This window comes from Peromyscus californicus, unplaced genomic scaffold (genome assembly GCF_007827085.1).
Source record: "Peromyscus californicus insignis strain IS unplaced genomic scaffold, ASM782708v3 Scaffold_4__1_contigs__length_199733344, whole genome shotgun sequence".
Taxonomy (NCBI): Eukaryota; Metazoa; Chordata; class Mammalia; order Rodentia; family Cricetidae; genus Peromyscus; species Peromyscus californicus.
Window position 1 is genome coordinate 35,959,626 of NW_026294562.1, and position 14,799 is coordinate 35,974,424.

Below are 14,799 nucleotides of genomic sequence, written 5' to 3' on the forward strand. Positions count from 1 at the left end.
TACAGTTTCAGAGGGTTAGTCTGTTGTCATCATGGTGGGAAGCATGAGAGCAGGCAGGGAGGCAGGCATGGTGCTGGAGAAGTAGCTGACAGCTACCTCCTGATCCACAGGCAGAAAGTGACACTGGGCCTGGTGTGGGCTTTAGAAGCCTCAAATCCCACCCCAGGCCACACACATACCTACTCCAACAAGGTCACACCTCCTAATCCTTCCCAACTGTCCACGAAACTGGGAACCAAGCATTTAAATATATGAGCCTATGCGGGGGGCAGTCTCATTCAAACCACTACAAGCAGGGGTGGCTCGGGGCATCAATAGTATGCAGGCCCTGTTGCTCTTGTCCTGTTCTCAAGGGTGACCTCTGAGACTGCTTTCCAGAGGTGGGAGGACTCTGACCTGGAGACTGAGGTCTGTGACCAAGAAGCTCATCTGATCACTGCTATGGAATTGTCAGAGTCTGCTCATAAACCCAAGTCTTGGTTTCCTCAGGGTTCAGTGGGACTAACAATATGTCACAGGTATGGTAGAACTGACAGGGTGTGTATTAAATGGCATGCATGAATAGCCAGCGATGCACCTAACAAATCGTGCTTGAATGGTATTTGGATTTGACTCTGAGGACCATGGCATTAGGAAGGAATTATGAGAGATTTTGGTCTGTTATTTCTCAGAAATAGAGTTGAAAGTCATAAGAAATTCCAGCTGAGGAACATACAGTGGCAGATTGTGATGCCACCATGTTCCTCCAAAGTGGTATTTGATTCTTTGACTGTATGACACAATGTCAAGGAAGGTGGTGGCATGTTTGGACATAACAATCAAATATAACTACATAGAGACACCTAAAGATATATGGAAGCCCATGTATAAAGGTTACAGTTGTTCCCATTGGCTTTGTGAAAAAAAACAATTCCATATATCCACCATTAGGACCTTTCATATTTTTATATGTTTGTTACCCTTGTTATGTTTCTTTATGTACAATGTGACCAGGTTAATGTCTGGATAATCATATTTCTATTTTTCTATTAGGGAAAGAATATAGCCAACTCACCCTAAGCCCTGCGCAAGAAGGTACCCTGTCCCCACCTCTGTATATTGGAGAGTCTTCTTCAGCCTTCCTGGAGCTGAACTTTTCACCCTGGGCTAAGAGTGTGAGGGTTAAGAAGAAAAGCCTCCTGGGACAGCAAGATGGCTCAGTAGGTAAAAACTCTTGCTGTGTAAGTAAGCCTGAAGACCTGTGTTCACTCCCTGGCACTCACTAAAAGGTAGAAAGAGAGAACTAACTCCACAGAATTGTTCTCTGACCTCTACACATGCACTGGGGCCTGGGGCCCCACATACATACATTGCCCACCCCCACACCATCCACAGGGGGGAAAAAGAAATAAATGATGTCTCTTGGGTTTTAGACCATAACCCCCCATAGATTCTAGACCTTGGACTCCCATGCCAAGGTGGGTCTAGAATTTGAACGAAGGCCTCTTCGTAAGAATTTTCTTCCAGGTTCTCCTCCTTAGGGTGGGCAAAGCTGCAGGCAAGTGCAAGCCGAGGTATGAGAAGTGACACGTGGGTGGAGGGGGTGAAGGCAGACAGACCTCGGCAGGGCAGGCTGTCAACACACACATAGGCCGGGCAGACGGTGGAAGGGAGGGTGTGCAGTTCCAGACACACCACAGTGAAGCCGGCAGGAAGAAAAGTGGGGTTGAGCTATGCAGTTTTATTTCCGTTCCAGCCTCTCCTAGGTCCTGCAATGTTACAGGTAAACACAATCCCACTGTTGATAAATGTCTGCTTTATGTCTTCTCTTCCCAGGGACTTCCTTTTGGTCATTCATTATCCCTCAACACTTTTATGGACAGCTGATCAGGGACCAAGAGGAAAGGTTAAACTCCAAGATGTTGACTCTTGTATTAGTGAACAACTAATGATCCTTTTTGCTTTCAAGCATCCCTAATAAAATGTCTCCTAGGATCACCACCTCTTAAAATATGAAGGGAGTTCAGAGGTCATTTCTGAAGTGCATGAAAAAGGAAACCTGGGAGATACAGAGATAGATGGAAAAACAGACATACAGCTTACCTGGAATTTGATCTTAGCCTGCCTGCTGTATGATCTGGTCAGCCTTCGAGGCATGCCATTACTAGACAATGTGATCTATTATTCAAAATGTGGTTTGTTCTATGTCCAGGGGACTTCAGTTATGGCTCTTTGGAGTTGTGTTTGTAGTCTCTGCACAGAGGGACCTGGGGCCAATTAGTACTTTGCAAACTAGATGGTCATTATAATTCTTAGTCAATTTCATATGACTCTGAAGAACTTCCCAAACTTGATTTCAGTAGTATATTTTTGAGCACTGATGGCTGCCTTTTGCTGTGGGATGGTCTGCATGTCAAGTGTGTTGCTGATTAGTCAATAAATAAAACACTGATTGGCCATTGGCTAGGCAGGAAGTGTAGGCGGGACAAGGAGGAGAATAAAGCTGGGAAGTGGAAGGCTGAGTCAGAGAGACACTTCCAACCACCACAATGACAAACAGCATGTGAAGATGCCGGTAAGCCACGAGCCACGTGGCAAGGTATAGATTAATGGAGATGGATTAATTTAAGCTGTAAGAACAGTTAGCAAGAAGCCTGCCACGGCCATACAGTTTGTAACCAATATAAGTCTCTGTGTTTACTTGGTCGGGTCTGAGCGGCTGTGGGACTAGCAGGTGAGAGAGATTTGTCCTGACTGTGGGCCAGGCAGGAAAACTCTAGCTACAAATGGCGTCCAACGTGGTGGCAAGAGTTTCCACCTAAAAACCTGAGAAAAAAATTCTAAAACGGAGCTAAAAACAGCTTCCTAATTGTCTCTCTCAAATGAGCGGCAGCTGCCGGTTTGAGCTAGGTGGGTTCCTAGCGTGCGAGCTCGACCTGCAGTATGGCAGGAATGAGACCTCTGCAAGTGGCACAATAAGCTGCGTAGTGGATTTAGCCTTTGCTAGTACAAAACAAAAAAAAAAGAGGTTTCTGGACTACACACTGCTTGGCTAAAAGCATAGACCCATGATAGCTCCCAGAGCTGGTGGAAAAGGTAACACCACCATGTTGGGAAGCTGAGGTGGGTGGAGCCAGCAGCCACAGCTGCTGCAGTTTAAGGCAATAGATTCACAATAAGACAGATTCAGATGTAACAGTTTACAATGTGTGTAAAAGATATGTAGGCTTGAAAGAGACAAAAAAGGTGATATATAGAGTTATAGAAACAAATACATAGTTTTAAAAAATAAAGTCTTTAAAGAGACAGTAAAGGTAGTATAAAAAATAAGCCACGTAAAAATGGATATTACACAGAGAATCTGCATTGTGTTGTCTTTGGGACTTTTAACTGCAGAAAAACATTTGATTGTAAAAGCTGTTGAGTTATGCCAAAATGTGTATTTTAAAGGTACCTTGACTTCAAAATTTGAATATAAGGATATGTTGCTTTGGAAAGGAGACTCTGCTTTTGTTTCCACAGAAAGCCAGAGGCTATGGATTTGTTCCAGATTAAGATACATCAGGTTTGACCAGCCAAGACCCCCTGAAAGGTCTCCGATGACACCATGGCCCAGATGATCCAACATCCAGAACGATTTGAAGGCAACTGGCTCAGACGATACACCCTCATGGACTATTCCATAATTCTAAAATTTTCTTTGTGTCCCCATAAGATACAGCGCCCCCCTCCAGCAAGAAGTAGTAAGAGAAGCTACGCCCAAATTCCCAAATTGTGTGTAATTTTACTTTGTTAAGGTTAAAACCTTCCTTTCTGAAAAAAAAAAAAGGGGGGGAAGTGCTGTGGGATGTTCTGTATGGCAAATGTGTTGCTGATTAGTCAATAAATAAAACACTGATTGGCCATTGGCTAGGCAGGAAGTGTAGGCGGGACAAGGAGGAGAATAAAGCTGGGAAGTGGAAGGCTGAGTCAGAGAGACACTTCCAACCGCCAAAATGACAAACAGCATGTGAAGATGCCGGTAAGCCACGAGCCACGTGGCAAGGTATAGATTTATAGAAATGGATTAATTTAAGCTGTAAGAACAGTTAGCAAGAAGTCTGTCATGGCCATACAGTTTGTAACCAATATAAGTCTCTGTGTTTACTTGGTTGGGTCTGAGCGGCTGTGGGACTGGCGGGTGAGAGAGATTTGTCCTGACTGTGGGCCAGGCAGGAAAACTCTAGCTACAGCCTTTCTCCTTTCTGAAATCTTCCCTGACCTGCTCTTACTCCCTCTACTTTGCTCTTGCCTTAGGATGGAGCCTGCACTTCTCTAAGATATGACAGGGACTGATGAAGACTTCAGACTCTTGCCTCTGATATCAATATTATGCCTGTGTTCAGTGCTGAAATAATGTTTATAAATTTGAAAATTGGCAGATATGGGAAAAAAGAGAAGAATACAACCCTAAAACCTTGGAATTTCTCTAAACACAGAAGCATCTTAAAGGAAAATGTTTTGGGTGGCCAAAAACAATAATCAACCAATTTTTTTTTTCAGGAGAAAAATGAAAAATCCAGAAAAGACAAGAGATCTAAGAACACTACCAATGGTTCAAGTAACCATTCAGAATGGAGGAGTGTAGCTGAAAGTTTTCTCCCGTGTCCCACCTGGACTGTGGTCAGGACAAATCTCTCTCACCTACTGGTCCCACAGCCACTCAGACCCAAATAAACACACAGAGGCTTATATTATTTACAAACTGCATGACCATTAGCTCAAGCTTATTACTAGCTAGCTCTTAAACTTAAATTAACCCATAATTCTTATTTATGTTTAGCCACATGGCTTGGTACCTTTTCTTGGTTCTGCCTTCACATCTTGCTTCCTCTGTGTCTGGCTGGTGACTCCTGACTCAGCCTTCCTCTTCCTAGAATTCTCCTTGTCTGCTTATACCACCTATACTTCCTGCCTGGCTACTAGCCAATCAGCATTTTATTTATCAACCATTCAGAGCTACATATTCACAGCATACAGACCATCCCACAGCAGAGGAGTGCTCTGACTGTGTGGCATTGTAAAAATCATAGATGGGACAAAGGTGAAGCCAGAAAATGTCTGCAAAAGAAATCAGCAGCAACACTGATAGGGTCAGTGAGGGCCAAAGTTGCACTGAAGTCAGATGCAGACAAGAATAGTCTGAAGAAAGAGTGCTCTCTCTCCATATAGAAGCAAGAGCCAGTGATGAAGAAAAGATTAACAAGTTGTGTACAGAGAAAAGAGTGAAGCATCTCTAGGCTAATAGTGGAGCCCTTCAGATCACAGACCTGTTTCCCAGTGTGTGTAAAGAAGGCCCGTTTACATTGCACTATTGGGGACTCGAGCTGAGTTCTTCAGCTTTCTGTGAGACACATGACAGATGTTTTTCCCAGGCAACTGGACCCTGCCACTCCCCACCTCCTCAAAATGCCAAGAAATGCTAATGTCCAAGGTTCTTTTTTGGGGACAACACTTACCATGACCATGAGCAACAGAAAGCCAGCATGAAGTTCTACAGTGTTGAACACAGCATAGAGGAGGCTCATTGAGTATGCAGAAATTCTGCTGCATGTAATCATTTGGTCTACTATGCACCTGGCCTCCATCTCACACACTTTGAGTGAAGGTAGGCACAATGGAGTGTCTGATGATCCATTCTGGTTTAGGGGAGAGAGAAGAGAAACAATTTCCTGAGTGCTTTGGGGGCCATGGTTATCCCCATGAAATTTTGTTCTGTCATGACTACGGCAGCAGTGGCCTCATAGGGATGCTCACAAGATGCAACACAGCATCTTGTCCTATCAAGAAGGTGAGCAGGGACAAAGCCCTGTGAACTCCCCATGAAGTGGAGATATGATATAGAGTTGGAGACAGGGACTTTTATAAAGTGGTCAGGCTGTGCTTGTTTGCAAACAGGGGTTTGCTTGTAGACACACTCTACCATTGCACCTTCCAGTGAGATGGGCCCAAGCCTAGATTATACAGGCGTGATCTCAAATATACCCACTGACTTAAAAAATAAATGATATGTACAAGTGTTGTTTTGTTGATCCACTCCCTGTGATCCATTTTACAACTTGGTGCCTACCTTTTTCAGTGCATCACATTTCAGAGCTGGGTGGGTCAAGGTGGATGAATTTGCTTTGAATGCTGTTAGGGCTGAGGAAAGAGAATGATCAGATACTGAAATTGCTTTTTGTGGATTCTGTGCCATGGAAAATGGTAGAGTGACATGTCTTTGTGAACATACCCAAATTGGAGTGCTGACTCTGTAGTGTGTGGTCCTCAGAGGAGAAAGGAAAACACAATACAACACAGCATAACACAACACAACACAACTTATAGCTTTCTGGACCTTGCCCCACTCCCTTATTCTTGGCCCGGGGCTTTTGGAATGAACCACGCTTATTTAATTTTTGAAAAGTTGATCTTGGATCTCAGAGGGAGACCAGAGAGTTGGACGGAACTTAGAATTTTAGTAAATTCTAATTTTTACTTTATGCAATGCCTTTCTCAGCATTAATGAGCTGCTGACCAGTTAGTTGTCCGCTGATTGACTTGGCTCTGCCAGCTCCATGCTCTAGTTAGGTGCTAACAAGTACAGATGGTTTCTGACTTGTGATTTGACTTAAAAATTTTCAATTTCATGATTGTGTGAACAATGTAGCTTTATGGTCTGTATTCCATGGCAAGTGTACTTTCACTTTTGACTCTTTCTCTTCTCCTAGCATAGTGCTGTATAGTATGATACTGCCTTAGGATGTTGGGCAGTGGTAAACTGCAGTTATAGTCAGCCAAACCATTACAGGAGGAAGCAACAGATATCCTGCAACATGCTGGGGTACTAAGCTCTGAGGTTCAGTGGGTTAAGGGTATTAGATGCATTTTTGACTTAGGATATTTTCAACTTATGATGGGCTTATCAGGATAGACCTCATCATAGCTAAGGAGCTTGCCTAAAGCCACCTATAGTTTAATACATGTAATATTAAATAATATTAATTATTGAATAATAACACATTGACCCTTCTGACACCTACAAATGTTTGCAATTCATATAAATCAAAGTCATGGGAAATCAACGTTTTATCACTATAGGTAACACATAGATTTTAAGTTAAAATTTACTGGACTAACTGAAATAAACACTGGTTTTATCAACTGTTTACAACTTTGAGTCCCAGGCTGATGTACTGTTGGGGAGACTTTTCTCAATTTCTTCTTCAGAGAGCCCACTATCAGCAGGTAGAAATGCTGCTGAATTCCGAATGCTGCTGTATGTAAATGTAATATCTTGCAACTGTCCCGAATTTACTGACTAGCTCTAATCACGTTACTGTTTGACTTTTAATCTCTATACTCACCTGATCTTCAAACAGAGACAGTTTGGCTCCTTCCTTTCCATGGGTAGGTGCTGAATTTCTTTTTCTTGCCTTGCTCTGGCTGGGGATACTACGTTGAATAGAAGTGGTGAAAGTGGATAGTCTTGCACAGTTTAGAGAAACCGAAAGGTGCCAAAAACACACATGAGGGAAAATAGTTTCTCTAATAAAAGATGCTGGCAATCCTGGCTACACATATGCAATGAAATTAAGTGAGGGTTTATCTCTCACCATATATAAAATTAGCTTAAAATGGGTAATATAAGACCTAAATTAACCGAGTGGTGGTGGCATACGCCTTTAATCCCAGCACTCGGGAGGCAGAGGCAGGCGGATCTCAGTGAGTTCGAGGCCAGCCTGGTCTACAAAGCGAGTTCCAGGAAAGGTGCAAAGCTACACAGAGAAACCCTGTCTCAAAAAAAAAGAAGAAAAAAAAGACCTAAATTATAAAATTATTAGATGAAAATGTAGGAAATATGCTTCATGACATTGGGATAACCACGAATATTTTAAGATCTAACTCCCAAATTACCCATAGCCAAAGCAAAAGTTTATTTTTATGAGATTATATCAATGTAAGAAATTTCTACATGGTGAAGGAAATAATCAAAAAGTGAGGAGAAAACTTACAGAATGAGTGAACATATTTGGGAACCATATGACTGGCAAAGGGTTACTGTCCAGAATATATGAGTCTCTAACTGCTTAGTGGTAGAAAGGAAGTCTGTTCTATATAGATAGACGTTTCTCCAAAGAGGACAGAAGAGTGCCTAGGAAGAACAGAAGAAAGGCTGAATGCCACTAATCATAAGAGAAATGCATATCAAAACCAATACCAGGAATCACCCTGGTCCAGTTAGAAGGATTCCAAAGGAAACACATGTTATTGAGCATGTGGGACAAAGGGGACTTTTGAACAGGGTTGGAGAGAAGGTAAATTAGTGCAGCCACAATGGAAATTAGTATAGTAGTTCCTCAAATAATGAAAAAATAAAACAGTCATATGATTTAGAAACCCTAGCACTGGGTATATTTTTGAAAGAATTGATGCCAGTATGTAGATGTGCTAAGTGCATCCCATGCTTACTATAGATTTTTTTTATAATAGGTAAGGATTAAAATCAGTCTAAGTATCCAGCCACAAGTGTGGAAGAAGATATGTACAGTGTGTCTATAACAAGGGGAAACTAGATATCTGTAAAAACAGTGTAAATAATAGAACTTTAACATATTCAGTGAAAAAAACAAGCACAGAAAGACACATATCATGTGATATGGAGTCAAAAGATGTTGTTTTCACAAAAGCAAGAAGTATCAGTTGGCTCACCCATTCAGAATATTTGCTGCTCTTGCAGAAGACCTAAATATGGTTCCCAGGACCCAACGGTCTGTAACTCCACTTCCAGGGAGATCTAAAAACCCTCTCTGGCCTCCTCAGGCAACTGGTCTCATGTTCACAGTCTCTCTTTCTTTCTCCCCCTCTCTCTCTTTCTCTTACACACACACACACTCACACACACACACACACACACTCACACACACACACACACACCCCTGCACAAACATGCATGTCCACACACAAATAATTTAAAAAGTGAAAATCTTTTAAAAAGTAGAAAATAAAATAATGGTTATTAGAGACTGGGGAATAAATATATAGAGGGATAGGAAGAAGTTGGACAGCGGGTCCTAAGTTCTAACTAGATGGGAGGAATAGGTTCTAATGTTCTGTTATACCATACAGTGATTACAGTTAATACATTACAAACTTTAAAATAAAATAAAGAGAATTTTGAGTGTTTTCAGTACAGTCATGATAAATGTTTCAGATAATGGATAATTTAATTAGCAGGATTTTTATTATAGAATAGGTACATGTGTTGAAAAATATTGTAACCCCCCAAATATATGATTATTTGAATACCTTTTGAAGACAGCATAAACTTTCCTGTGAATAACAAGGGCATTGCTAACTTCATTGCACTGTAGCTTACCACCTTCTTGGATTTACCTGGGAACCAAGGCATGATTCAGAATGAAGACTTTTTTTTTTTTTTTTTTGATGAAAATACAGATCACATGCACTTTAAATTTCACTCTCAGATGTGCAACGTTCCATGTGGGGTTACCCCAAATTCTCTTATGTCAAAGAGTAAGACCGTTTGATGGAGACTGTAGATGAAGCCATGTGCTTCGTGCCCCCTGCTGACATGACCCATGTTACAAGGAAAAGCTTCCAGAATGTCCCCCTATAGAAAGCAAACTTCATAAATGAGTCCAGCTGCCGTGTGCAGAGGTTGCTCTGGCCAGCAGGTGAGCACAGAAGGGATTCCAAGACAGGTCTAATCTGAGAGATGATATATTTTTGACAATGAGCTTTGCTTTGAGGTCATCTTCAAATACACCAGCCTCCCTTATACTGAACAATTACCTAGGATGCTTTTATCCTGCCTTCCCTTTCTTCTTCAGCAGGGTCCGATTTGTGCAATGGTCTGACGGGACACCAAACTTCTGACCTCCTCATGCTTACTTTTACTTTAGGAAACCCTTAGGTACTTCATCCGTTTTAACCCTCTATTTTGGAGAAATACAGCAATCAAGCATATGGTTTAAGTGAAGTTGGAAGGAATTCGTCTGTGAGTTATCTTGTTTGAGCAGGAAAGGCATAGTATTAGAAGCACATCATGTGTGGTGAGGGTGGAGAGAGGGCCAGGGATTAAGGGAGTTCCTGCAGAGGAACTGAATTTGACCCCCAATACCTATGTTGGTTGGTTCACAGACACCTGTAACTCCATTCCACGGGTGATCCAAGGCTGCTGGACTCCTCAGGCACTTGCTCGTACATACACATAGCCTCATACACATACAAATAACTGAAAAAAACTCTAAAAATGCACTGGGGGCCAGTGAGATGGCACAGAAGGCAAAGACACTTGTCACACAAGTGTGACCATGTAAGTTTTACCTCTGGATTCCACATTGGAGAGAAAGTACAGATTCCCAAAGTCCTCCTCTAACTTCTACATTATACTGTGGCACCTGTGTAACCACCCCCCCCCATACTAGTAAATGAGACATAATGCTAATTAAAACAGTGGGGATGTTTATAATAAATATGGATTTTTGTTGTGTCTAAGTAGCTAATGTCATGATTAATATCAAAGATAAACAAGCTATTAACATACAAAGGATGAAGCAAGCTTTCTAGGAACTTTGAAGGAGGGTATACCCAGGCCAGAGCATGCTGAAATGAGCTTAGAGGAATGTGCAAAAGCTAGGCAGTTGCTAGCTGAGGTACAGGTTACCACGTAACTGCAGCTCTAGACAACTTTGGGCAGGAAATGTCCTGCAATTACTTTTTTAAATAAACGGTTTTGAAATTAAAATATAATAACACAATTTCCCCTTCCCTTTCCTCCTTCCAACCCCTTCCGTGTATTCCCCTTGCTCTTTCTCCAATTCATGACCTCCTTTTCTTTGGTGGTGTTGTGCTGTTCTTTGTATGTCTATAATTCCAGGGCTGACCACTTGGTATTGGCTAACCAACTGGCTGACTCTCTCTGGGGCCGGGGTACTATTTCTCTCACTCTCACTATTCTATAGCTGCCTGCAGTTCTTTGTCTAGGGTCGAAGCCTCTTGAGGTTTCTCCCCTATTGGTGTCATCCTCGTTCAGGTCTTGTGTAGACAGCCATGTTGTTGAGACTTCATGGATATAGCTTCCCTGACATTTCCAGGTGATATAATCTGTCAGCAGACCTCCTGGTCCTCTGGCTTTTAAAGTCTTTCTATCCCGTCTCCCATGATTTCCTGAGTTTTAGGAACAACGGTCCCATTATAAATATATCACTTGGGACTGGACAACACAGGGTCACTTGTTCTCTGCATTGTGATCAGTTGTGGTTTTCAGTAACAGTCTCTGTCTGTTGCAAAGAGAAGTTTCTTTAATGAGGGGTGAAAGCTGTATTCATATGGGGTATAAAGGTAACTATTTAGAATGTAGTTGGGAATTATGCTGGTCTAGAAAAAGCAGCAGTAGTGGGCTATCCTCTAAGATCCAGAACTTCATTAGCCCCAGGTAATTGGCTAGATTTCCAATACAAGTCATGATTTCCCTCTTGCTGAGCGTGGCCTTAAGTCCAATTAGAGAATAACCCAAGATCTGTAGAAAAAAAATGCAGATAGTATAGAGTTCACTGAGAGCATAAATTTAACTTCTATTTGATGGAATCTTATATTAAAAATAGAGTATTTGTTGCTTAACTTACTGCGATACACAAAGATTATTCAAAACCCACACTTCAGATTTCTGTAGCTTTTAACACTACCCACTTTTCTCCTCCACGATTGATATATTCTCTTATCCTGTCTACTTAGGCTCCTCTCGGCTGCAACAGTTTTCCCGGCTCTCATTTTTTCTGATGGCCTTCACAGTTGTGATGATTCTTCCTCAGATGCTTTGTTGAACATCCCATAGTAAGATCTGTCTGATAGTTCTGTCATGATTAAGTTCAGATAACTGACATGTGTTTGGAGGGAGGAAGACCACAAGAACTATTCTCAACACATCATATCAACAGTGGGTACCATCAGTGCCTCTTACCAGTGTTACTATTGGCATTGGCCACCTTGCTGCAGCAGTGTTTGCCAGGTGTTTCAATGTAAAGTTACTGCTTTTATTTTCTCCCTTTTCTATGACTGTACCCTTTGGAAGTAGGACACTACACACAGTCTCTATTTAAGTCTGGGAAGTTCGGTTTTCCCTATTTCAGAGTGGAGTGTTGACAGGATTTACTTGGAATTTACATGTCTAGGAAATCTTTCTTTTCTCCTGCGTATTTATTAATTTTGTCATTTATTTAGATTAGCATAGCCTCATATATACACATACATACATACATACATACATGCATACATACATACATATACACACATAAAACTGTTCTTTTGTTTGTAAACTTTATTTTGTTGCTCCAATCATTGCAGATGTAACTTCTGGGAGTTATTTTTAGTTGGCTTTGTCTTTTTGATGTCTCTACATCATTGTGGCTTTTGAGAAAACAATTTGAGTATAGCTTTTTGGTACCCAAGATGCTCCAGGCTTAGCTTGTATTTGTCCATTTCCAGTCCTGAGCCTTGTCATTTTTCTAAAGAACTCCAGTTGTTTTCATTGGAGAATGGTATTAGAAACCAAGATCTAACTGTGACACATTGATTATTTCCAAGTTCTGAGCTGACTTCTTGGTGGCCTATCTATATCAGTATGACCAGCATCTGAGGGAGGCTGTGACTAATGAAAATGATTGGAATTGTCCTGACAGATGGAAGGGTCCATGTAGACATTCAGAAGACAGAACTGAAGAGACAGCTCAGTGGCTATACAAAGTACTCTTGCAGAGGACACGTGTTCTATTCCCAGCATCTACAACTGTCTTACAACTTCTTGTAACTCTGGCTCCAGCAGATCTGACATCTCTGGCCTCAGAGGTCACTTGCACGCATGTGCACATACCAGCACCAACACACACATACACATAACCTAAAACAATCAGAAGACAGCTTTATTGATGAGGCTGTAGTGTCTACTTGGGAGTAGGGAGCTTGTGATGTGATCGAGACTTTTGTAGAGTCCTCACTGTATTCTACCATGAATTTCAGGCTGTGCATGAGCTTTGTGTGGTGTTTATGAAAAAGAATCAGCCACCTAAACAACTGACCTCGAAGAAGTTATCAAGAAACCAAACCAGGGCTGTGGCTGGCATTGGTCCTGGGCTTTCACAGCTCAGTCTTCAGCAGAGTCTGAGAGGGGATGGTGGCCACATGTGTGGGGTGTAGCTCAGCCCTATTTTAAGGCCTCTGGGCTTCTCTGCATTTCAGTGTCCTTGTTTGAGCAGTCAGGACAATGGATCTACTTAATATATGTGCTTCTGAGGATTGAGTGTGCCAGGGTATGTGAGTGATTATGACGATCACTAACACTATGAAATGGCCATATGAGGACTTACTATTAAGATACCAATGTCAACTTCTATATGCATCTTTCCTCTCAATCTCAACACAACATTGAAAGGGTGAAGAAGAGATAATATACAGATGACATGAAAGTAGTACTATTGTTTCCTTTTCAAGAAATTATACAATTCACATTAGCATTTACCCACAGCATTTACATGCATACATTAAAAAAAAAACAACTTGAGGAAAGTTTTTCTGTGGCTCTGATGAGATGGATTAGTGGGGAAAGGCACTTGCCCCACAAGCCAGATGCAGTGAGTTTGACCCTAAGGAGCCATGTAAAGGTGGGCGGCAAGAATGGGCTTTACCAAGTCATTCTCCGACCTCCATACTTACACAATGGCAAGTATGCGCCCACAATAATAAAAATAAATATATTTTTTAAAGTTTTTAAATGAATAATTCCCTCAGGGATGATAAGGAGTAAGGAATGAGTTATCTGGGAAATATGATTCAGACAGATGGTGGATAGCTGTGTCCTGACTCTCTGGGTTTCAGAGGGAATTTCATAGAGGGGACTGGGGAAGTTTTAACAGTAAAGTCTTAGGCTAGCAGGGACAGCATCATGGTGGTCAAGAGAACATCAATAGCAGTGGGTGACGAGGAGAAGAACAGGGAAGAAAAGACTTCTTGCCTCCTCCTTACTTATATGATGTGCTGGCTAGTTTTATGCACACTTGACATAAGCTAGAGTTACCTGAGAGGAGGGAGCCTCAACTGGGAAAAAGCCTCCTTAAGATTAGGCTGTAGGCAAGCCTATAGAGCATTTTCTTAATTAGTGATTGGTGTGGGATGGCCCAGCCCATTGTGAGTAGGGCCACCCTGGGCTTGGGCTTGGGTTTGATAAGAAAACAGGCTGAGCAAACCACTAGGAACAAGCCAGTAAGCAGCACGCCTCTGCATCAGCTCCTGCCTCCAGGTTCCTGCCTGTTTGAGTTCCTGTCCTTGACCTCCTTTGATGATGAACTGTGATGTGGAAGTGAAAGTCAAACAAACCCTGTCCTCCCCAGTTTGTTTTTGGTCATGGTGTTTCACTGAAGCAATAGTAACCCTTACTGAGACATATGGATATCTATTCTATTGAATGAGAGCGTCTCTTCTTTTGTAGATTAGGAGAAAAAAGTGTAAGAAAAAAACCTTAAAAAGAATAAGCAAGAAAAGAGGAGCATCTTTAGCCTAGAACCCCAGGAAAAAGTTGACATGCTAATCTCCAGAATGAGTGAAGTGCCATAGCCTGGACACCCTTCATGTGATCCCACCAGGATGTGTCTGCATGAAGCTTAAACAGAGATGCATTCAAACAAGACAGGAACCACTCACCAACATTGTTTGTGCTCCAGAATGCAAAAAAACCAGGAAATGGGCCTCAAAAGTATTCATTCCATATTGTATGGCTGATCTGGA

The 14,799-nt window shown here is 41.8% G+C and overlaps 1 long non-coding RNA gene across 5 annotated transcripts in view; it reads left to right on the forward strand.

Moving 5' to 3' along the window:
- The window catches only part of LOC128094486 (uncharacterized), a 62,014-nt gene extending 59,647 nt beyond the window's left edge, over positions 1 to 2,367 (forward strand). For all 5 annotated transcript variants that reach the window (XR_008212972.1, XR_008212971.1, XR_008212973.1 and 2 more), the window contains 2 exons: positions 1,033 to 1,203; positions 1,816 to 2,367. This is a non-coding gene — a long non-coding RNA (uncharacterized LOC128094486). The remainder of the gene's footprint in view (positions 1 to 1,032; positions 1,204 to 1,815) is intronic.
- The last annotated feature ends 12,432 nt before the right edge of the window (positions 2,368 to 14,799 follow it).